Below are 9,126 nucleotides of genomic sequence, written 5' to 3' on the forward strand. Positions count from 1 at the left end.
AATATGCAGCGGTACAATGGCCGCTTTGGGGCATTAGGGCCCATTTATTGGGTAGACGAGGGCATCTCCCTCTTGAGATTCAAGTGCAGCTGTGTTCATCTTCCAGCTTTTAATATTAAATGCTGGGTAATAGGTACATGGCCATGATCAATATTCCCCAGATCAGACCTTTTACCCATGAAGAACCTTTGAATTCATTTTCAGGTCCTGGGAAACCACATTTGTGGGGAACAGTGAGGAAAAATGCCATGGCAGCTTTTCGAAAGAATGCCTCCTGATATCCTTACATTGGTGGCTAGAACAGAACCTTTAGAGACAACTGAAAACATCTTAAGGCTCATACAGTTGTGTCTACCAAGTGTCACTGAACAATGCCATCAAATTGGATGTCAATCAAATCCCTAGCAACTCTGCAGAACCCTGGAGTTCCATAGAACACTGGTTGGGAAAATTTTTATTATTAGTTTACCTGATTACCACCATGCACCTATTGGCCAGCCATGCTCTTTGTCCCATAGATGACGTCCTCCCCAGTCTGATCATTAGTAGGTAGAGTTCCTCCTGCTAAGTTACATTATTGGTGGTGAGAGCAGGAGGAACAGCATTATTATGGAAAAGAAAGGGAATTCCTGATTAATATTTGATCAATTGGCAATCAACATCAAACATAAGTGGCCTCCCTCACCTGCTGCCTGACCAATACAGGCACATGGGAAACCATTCTTTCTATTCCTATTTTCTAATCATAATGGAATTAAAAGAAGAGGACCACTTTCTGACCCAAGCTGAATAATGCGAACCATGAGACATTTCATCATTTCACATTATTTCATCATCAATTTACATGGTAATGCTATTGTTCTACAGTTACAAATTACAAGCAAGTGGGATTTTTATTGCAGAAGGGACAAGCAATGTCTTTTCTGCAATAAAACATACCTTATTGCCTGTTTGCAATCTTCTTCCTAGCATGCTTAGCTGTACATGCAGAGCTCGGTGTAGGATGAATGGAGTTATGTCATTGAGGCCAATCAAGATGGCCAAGGATTGGGAACCCAGAAGAAGATCGGTACCTGAAGAAGATATTGGTACCTGCAACAAAGCAAGGCCAGATTGGTGTAATTTAATTGTGATCAGACTTCCTAGTTTATTTTAATGCAGAACGGACATTGCCTATCCCTTCTGGGACAAAGGACCTGCCTTGTCACAATTTTTTACTTTTCAGTTTTGCTTTAAATGAGGCATGTATATTGTTCTTGCACAGAGGCCCTTTGATATCCGTGTCTGCTATTGTTGATGTTTGTAATTTAAATGGATCTCACCTTGTAATTGATCCTTTGTTATACAAAGCATCCAGCAGAAGAAGTAAAGCTGGCCATAGATAATAGAGGGTGGTCAAGCACAATCCTATTATGTTTCAGTGTCTGTGACTGGTTCCTTAATAGTCCTTCCCAAACCCCTGTCCCCATCCATCAAGACTGACTAGAACACATAGCCAGTTACCGATTTCCTCCCTGTGAAGCCTGCACGTGCTCTGCACTCTCATTCATTAAAATTTAGAACAACAGCCCAGAATATAACCTCACACATGAAAGATCTATAGTAATACATATTAGTGAACATCACATGCATGTCTGCAGATGGGAAGGTTTCAAATGGCTGTTGATGTGGCAAATGATAGATATAATTTGAGGGAATGATATTTCCCTGCTCGAAAAACGATCAGGGAATATTGATCATTTTACCGCCTTGCATCCTTCATTACATAAACAGTTTTTTGAAGAAATATGTTTTAAAATCCATCAGAACACTACCACCAATAGCTTTGTACAACTCAATGCAGTGCAAAGCTGTGTTGCCGTTGATTGTTAAAAATAACAGCCTTTTCCCAATCATTGTTCAATTGATTTTCATGTCAAAATTGATCAAGAAAGGCCCTAGTTTTTAATAAAGATTTACCTTTAGTTCAATATTTTTTTACAAATCAAAGCCTTATATATTAAAAAAAAATAGTAAGACAATGTATCACTACTATACAACATTTAAAGCACAGGTGATCATCCAAAGAACACTGTGTAGAAATGCGAGTGAGGAGCACTGCAGAGACCTCAATCTCCAGATTATTGGATAGGGCATTTTAACCTATTGAATCATTGTGCTTACCGAAAAGCCTCTGCCAGGAAGGGGTGTGAGTCTCATAATAATTAAACAGCTATAGGCTCAATATGTCTTCTTGGTCAGTTTTGGACATTTTATATGTGAGCTTGGGTTGAATACTGTATAGGGGAATGAAGGGAAGAGGGAGAACCACATGCACACAATCTGACAATGGAAAATGCAACAGAAATTGGATAAAGCTTTCAACCTAACCGGTCTCATCTAATTGTTCCCCAGGAATACTCATACAAAGATGTGTGCTTCTAATAGGCGTTTGAGTGATGCCCAATTCAACCAAAAAAAAAATGCATAAGGAAACTGTCACCTGGTACCCATGAGCCCCATGAAATCTATAGTTGTCTATGCCTATGGGTACCTTCATACTCCAAGATGAGGTTAGCGGTGTTAGAAGGTATTGCTTTGAGATCCTAAAAATGTGATAAATCAGCACAGAGTGAACATACTGTTTTCAGAAAAAAACAGTATGTTCACTCTGAAAATGCTCAGTTCTAATGCTGTAGAAAAAGTTATTATGAGCTGTAAATGGAGTGCATGGAGCACCTTTCTAAAACCCCACCTGACTTCATCTCTATAATTGAGCTAAAGAGAATTTAGCTATTTGGTGGCATTCAGAAAAGCATTGACTTTGTTCTGTGCTGTTACATACTGCCCTAGCCAAAGCCTACAATACATGGCCTGTGCTTTAACTCATACATTTTCCTTCTACTATATTAGTATTTAAAAGCCAGTTGGAATGCCACTTGGAAGTAATGCAGATCCCGGAAGCCCTTCAATATCAAAGTCCATGTGAACTTTCACTTAGCACACTAAGTATTTTATTGTTTGTTTGAAAAGTAAACCCCCGAAGTATGCTGATACTATGTTAAACACTAGAATGTATTTGCTTTCCTAAATAAATTGGAAAAGGCATAAAATCATGACTAATAACAGTCATGAAATAAAATAAATATTATACACGTTAGGTCAATCGGTTTATTGTTGTTACTAGGGTTACATCAAAAAATGTAACAGAAAGTAACAGGTTCCTAGAAAAACAAATGAATGTAGTAATACTGAAAGTACATATAAAATACCTGCATGCATTAAGCAAGTTACCCACACAAATAGATAATGATGCAAATATATTGTATCTAATTCAGTAAACAGGTTGATCTTAACCTTTGTGGATTGAAATAATGCTACTTTTTAGATCCAGAGTGGAGAATTTATAAATCAAGCTGCAATCTTGTGCTATTACTTTGTATTTTCACGTTGCTTACATTTCATACTGCCTTGCAGTATGAGATAATTGATCAATTTCCCCCCATTAATTTTTCTGCTGAGATAAGTTAGTGGATAAGCTTTTGTTTGTGAAATGCCTAGCTATATTCAAGATAAAACCAACCTCCTAAATTGCTTACCACTGGCCCTGTACCTGAAGAAATCATTCTAGCCACCATGGATGTAGAATCTTTACAGCATGAGATTAGCAATAGGGTCATGTGCCCCCGCCCAAAATCTATTTATGTCTAAAACAATAAAAAGAGTACCTATCTACCTGCTTCATATTTATTATCAGTAAATCCTGCACAAACTACAGAAACTTTCACCCCACAATATACCTTAACTAAACCACATGCAAAGGGAAATATATATTCAGTATTCATTTAAATTGAATATTGAAGGAACAAGTTTTCAAACATCTATCTACAGAAAACTCACAGACCATCCCATATACCAAGGACATGAGAGTTTCCATCCCAATCACATTAAATAATCTGTCATCTATAGCTGGTTCATTAAATTCAGTTAGATCGGTTTAATCTGGGGCTGAAACACCTCTGGAGGGTTTTCATAAAACAGAGACAACCAACTCAAAAATCAAAGAAAGCAATTAACACCCCAACACATTTTTTTCACTATAAGCAGATTGAAATGATAATCAGGTACCACTGGTGGACACCTGTATTCTTGAACTGGAAAGCCTTGGGAAAAATCTCAAAAGAAAATTTAGGTTCTTCTATACCAGGATAAAAGACTTCAAGAACCGTTCCTGGAACCACCTTTCCCAGTATATAGACGACCACCAAATTTAGGACAGCTGGAACAAAGGTCCCTAATCAGCCAAGCACTAAATGGGACAGCTCACTGTATGCTGAGAAGATGGAAAACGTGGGTACATGTCCACATCACTAATAAAGTATCACTACCTGATAAGGTACCAGTACTGTGATCACAGCAGTAGTACAGAATACAGGACACTTTAGACCCCCAAATGTGATTTACTCAATATTGCATGCAAAATCCTCCACAGGACTCACTGCTTGGGATTTGGTTCAAACCTTTCAGCAACTAATGAACAAAATTTTCAGTAGTGGTCAATTTTTGGGGAAGAGGTCACAGATTGGCTACAGATTGCCTCAAGATTATGATAGCTACTGGGACAGAAAGAGAGACTGGAATAAAAAATGTATACAAAAATGTTAACCTCTTAACAATTTTGGTTATAGACAGAAACTATCGCCACTTTGATTTTAATTGATTTTGAGGCTCCTGACAATAAAGTCTGTGTCTTCTCAAGCCTTTGATCAAGGTCATAATGGCATTTAATCTCTCTCATCCTCATTTAGGTGACATGTGGCTGAATTTCGTAGCTCCTAGTCAATTAGCCCAATAACACTTTTAAAGTGTTCATACACTGGTATATGGCTGCAAGATTCCTTAAATAAACAATTGATATCTCCTTGGTTACATTTGTTGACCTGGGTGTTGCTAGAACTAAAATTCCCCAATAACTACCAGCCAATGGGAGTGCACATTCAATGATTAACAACCAGCAGACATTGAATGAGCAGGGAATGGGTATTACCACTCATTCAATCAATATATTAATCAAATATTGATCAAGAATGCTCTTATTTTTAATGAATTACTGTTAGATTTGATGTGATTTTATGGTCATTATTAACCTTCAATTACTATATATGTATCTTAAACTATTTACAACAACCACTACTGCTCAAGAACAATGGTTTCATTGCTTCTCTGGTTTATGGGCATTTTAAAAGGATTCTCCTTTCAGACAAGGATTTCGCCTGCACTTCCTAATTGTAAGTCAATTACCCCAATAACACTCTTTATAGACTGGAATTTTACAATGGCCATTACTACCAAACTGTGTCAGGTAAAAAAATCATTTTTTTAATAGTCATACCCCATTGCTTCTGTGTTTATAAATTTGTAGGTTTTGGAACTGTGTAAAGCTGGATGATAGGATCTTAGGTGACCCAGAAAGCATGCACCTTAATGAATTTAAATTTGCCAATACATTTTATTACTCCAGGTTTTCTGCATTAATGGATAGATAACATGACTCGGGACTCTACTACCACCAAGTAAGCTTTACATAAGCTAGATGATTGTTGCCTGATATGAACAATGACCAGTTCACACAAAAATCTAGCATGTGTACAGTGGTCCTCCAATCTCGGTTCTGTACAACCTAACGGGTAAGACTAATATCTTTTTCTACAGAAAAGGACCCATCGTTATGCCTTCAGATAATACAAAAATGTAATGTACGCAGCTGAGGACGCAGTACCAATGCCCTCAAAAGGGACCCCAGGCCAATTAAAAGCTAATTGCAGAAGACCAAAGCAGCTTGCAAAACAAAGGTTGAGATTATTAAAAGAAAATCTATTTTGACAGAAATACATGGGTTGGCACTAGCTACCTCCTTCTAAAGTTTTGAGTTTCCCGGTCATCATGTTGATCTTGTGGCTTAAGCTGGGTACACACGTGCAATAATTATCGTTAGAAAACAAACGACTAATGACAGATCAACGAATTTGCACGATTATTTTGAACGATTGTATTGTGCACAATTCTGTACATCCTGTAAGGATACGATCATTCAAATATAATCCACCAATAGTGTACACACACTAGATACGATCGATTGAACGATGCAGGAAGTGACATGTAAAGGAGAAAGTGTATCACAGAACAATCCACGATCACTGAACCACTGTACACACAATAGATTGAGAACAATCGTCGCCCAATCGTCGTTCGTTTCCAGCGTCAATCCTCATTTATTAGCGTAGTTGTGCACTTTTTTTGTTAACAATTATCCGACGAGCGGTCGTTAGTCGTTTGTTTCCAATAATAATTATTGCACGTGTGTATGCAGCCTTACTTTTTCAGATTCTGGACACATAGCAAATAAGGAGAGAATTCACATGTTGCAAGACATAGGAAGTATTAGAACCTGAGAAGTGCATTAGGATCTCTGTTTACGCTCCAGACAGAAGCTGGAGGGTGCTTTAAGAATTTTAGGAAAGCTGCTCAATGCTTGTTAAATTCTTTGCAAAGGCTTGCAGAAGGTGATGCTTTGTCGGCTGGACTTACAGGCAGAGATTAAACAACGTCTGTGTGTTTAGGGCCTAATTTTAACCTTTTGTTCTTGGTAGGTAACATGACCTTTCACAATGCTTTTTTTTCATTTGTATTTAAAACTAAAACTAAAAAAAAGATTTCATGGTCTAGGCAAGCTGCCAGGTTTGTATGCACAAGGGCCAATTTGCTTCTTGAAGTTAGCACATAGTGGCAGGTTTGTGGTCCAGTTAACTGGAAATTATTCCAAACTACCTGTTATCCTTTAGATTACCAGCCACACCTGTAATTGGTGCAGTGTTTTTTTTCTGCTTATTTGTGCTGAATAGGATAATTCTACTAACTCCATACACACCAGTGTACGATTGCGCAGAACGTTTTTTTATTGTATGACATTTTGGTTCTATACTGACAGCTTAGGCAACCAGGAAAAAGAAAACCAAAGCCATTCTACTAAATAACTACTTTCAAATTCATAGTCTATGCATTTCCAGGTTGCTTTTAAATGTCTTATTAACAAATAAAATCGTGTTGTGTACAAAATTCAGTAGCTCAAGTTGAAGAATAAAAGCACAATTGAAGTCAAATAATTGATTAATTCACCTATCTTTTTTATATATATAAATGGATTTTCATGGAGTTTTCATCAGAAAACAGTGAGCCTGTGGAGCCAGGTAATTACTTTCGCTGAGATCCTATCCTGTGCCGAGATCCTATTGTGCTGTGCATGGTAATGCTGTTGACAGAATGGCTCATTATTCCTGCCATAGGTTGTCCATCAAAACTGTCAAAATACATTATAGGCTCATTTACACCACCAAAAATTACTGACTACATTTAAACGTCTCGGATGTTACTCTAGGTTAAAGCACCATTATTTCTTGTACTATTATGTTAGTAAACAGTGGACTTAAAACTATAGTAAATAGGAGTAGGCGTAATGACTAACTGCAGATTAATCTGTCAAAGGTAACAATGGGATGGCTAGTAACACAGCAAACCTGCAATAAGTACAAACAACAGAGAGAGCAGCCTTACCCCAAGATACTCGTAGTCCAGAAATATTCTTTAACCCTTTATGATTGTTAATAAATTAATCTTAGAGTGTTAAAAATTGGGTTGTATAAAGAGAGAAGATCTCAATAAGACAGTGCAAACTGCTGGAACGCATAGCAGCTAATATAATTTCAGCATACTGTAGTCAGATCAGTAAAAGATAAATCCTGCTTTATGATGTTCAGTGAATACTTCCCACAGTGAATTTTGCACTGCCTTATCAAATGAACCTGTTAGATTCTAAAAATTAATAATTTATAACTTAAACCTGCACTATTACAAGATAAGATTTGTGCTGTATAGTATGATTCTGAAAGCCCACAGTTAAGTTGCAGAAGTTGCATGACCAATGTAGAACACTTTATATAGTAAATATGAGGCTTGGTACATACCAATGTTCAAGGAACACATAAACCCAATCACTAAAATTTCATGTAGGCTTTACTTTGCTGAATAGAAACTGAATTCTGGAATATGTGCAAATAAAGCAGTCAGAAGACTGAAAAAAAAGAAACAGTCACTTGCCATGTCTTGGTTTGCACTGTATCACTACATGGAATCAGTCATATTGGTAGATGCAGGGCTTTGCTTCCTCATGTGTACTAGATTGTAAGCTCTTTGGGGCAGGGTCCTCTCCTCCTGTATCACTGTCTGTATTAGTCTGTCATTTGCAATCCCTATTTAATGTACAGCACTGCGTAATATGTTGGCGCTATATAAATCCTGTTTATTAATAATAATAATATTAATATAATAATAATAATGTCATAATCTGTTCTCTATCCAGTAATGAGAACAGATAGAAGAAGCAGTTCCTTAGATCTCATAATTCACATTAGTGCCTACAGTCTAGACATTCGCACATTCCAGGAACTGCACTGCTATTGTTCAGGAGAAATTACAAGCATATGGTATATTTTTAATTTCTATATGTTCCCTATAATAGAGCAAATTTTCATGTTTTGGGTTCAGTTCTGCTTTATTGTAATGTATAAGGTATTACTCAATAGTTTTAAAACTGCAGCTTTTATGAACATATTACCAGGTAATGCTGGCTCAAGGTGTGGTCTTGCAATGTCACCCTGTCACACAGGCTTCCAATGGAGACTTGAAGTAGTCATTTCAATTATGCAGGAATGTGTACGTATCAGGAAATTTGCCCTGACAACTGCCATGCAGCCATCACTGAAATGCTTGCATATAGTCAGGAAGTGGCAAATGTTTATGATTCATAGCAATTGAGCAAATGCAATGTAATTAATGTTGTATTAAAATGTCCTTTAATTACATATATTGTGTTTTGCACTGTAAACAGCAATGAATGTCTATGTCAGGGGTAGGCAAACTCCCGCCTTTAGGCCAGATACGGCCTAGCCAGTAGTACATTCCAGCCTAATGCCCCCCAGGTTGATCCGGCCTAATCCCGGCTGACAGGGGTCGGCACCCACGGCTCCGGAGCTGCATGCGGCTCTTGAGCCTCCTTGTTATGCCTCCCTTCTCTATGTACTGCGGCCGGCG

Source organism: Pyxicephalus adspersus, chromosome 5 (assembly GCF_032062135.1).
Source record: "Pyxicephalus adspersus chromosome 5, UCB_Pads_2.0, whole genome shotgun sequence".
Classification (NCBI taxonomy): domain Eukaryota; kingdom Metazoa; phylum Chordata; class Amphibia; order Anura; family Pyxicephalidae; genus Pyxicephalus; species Pyxicephalus adspersus.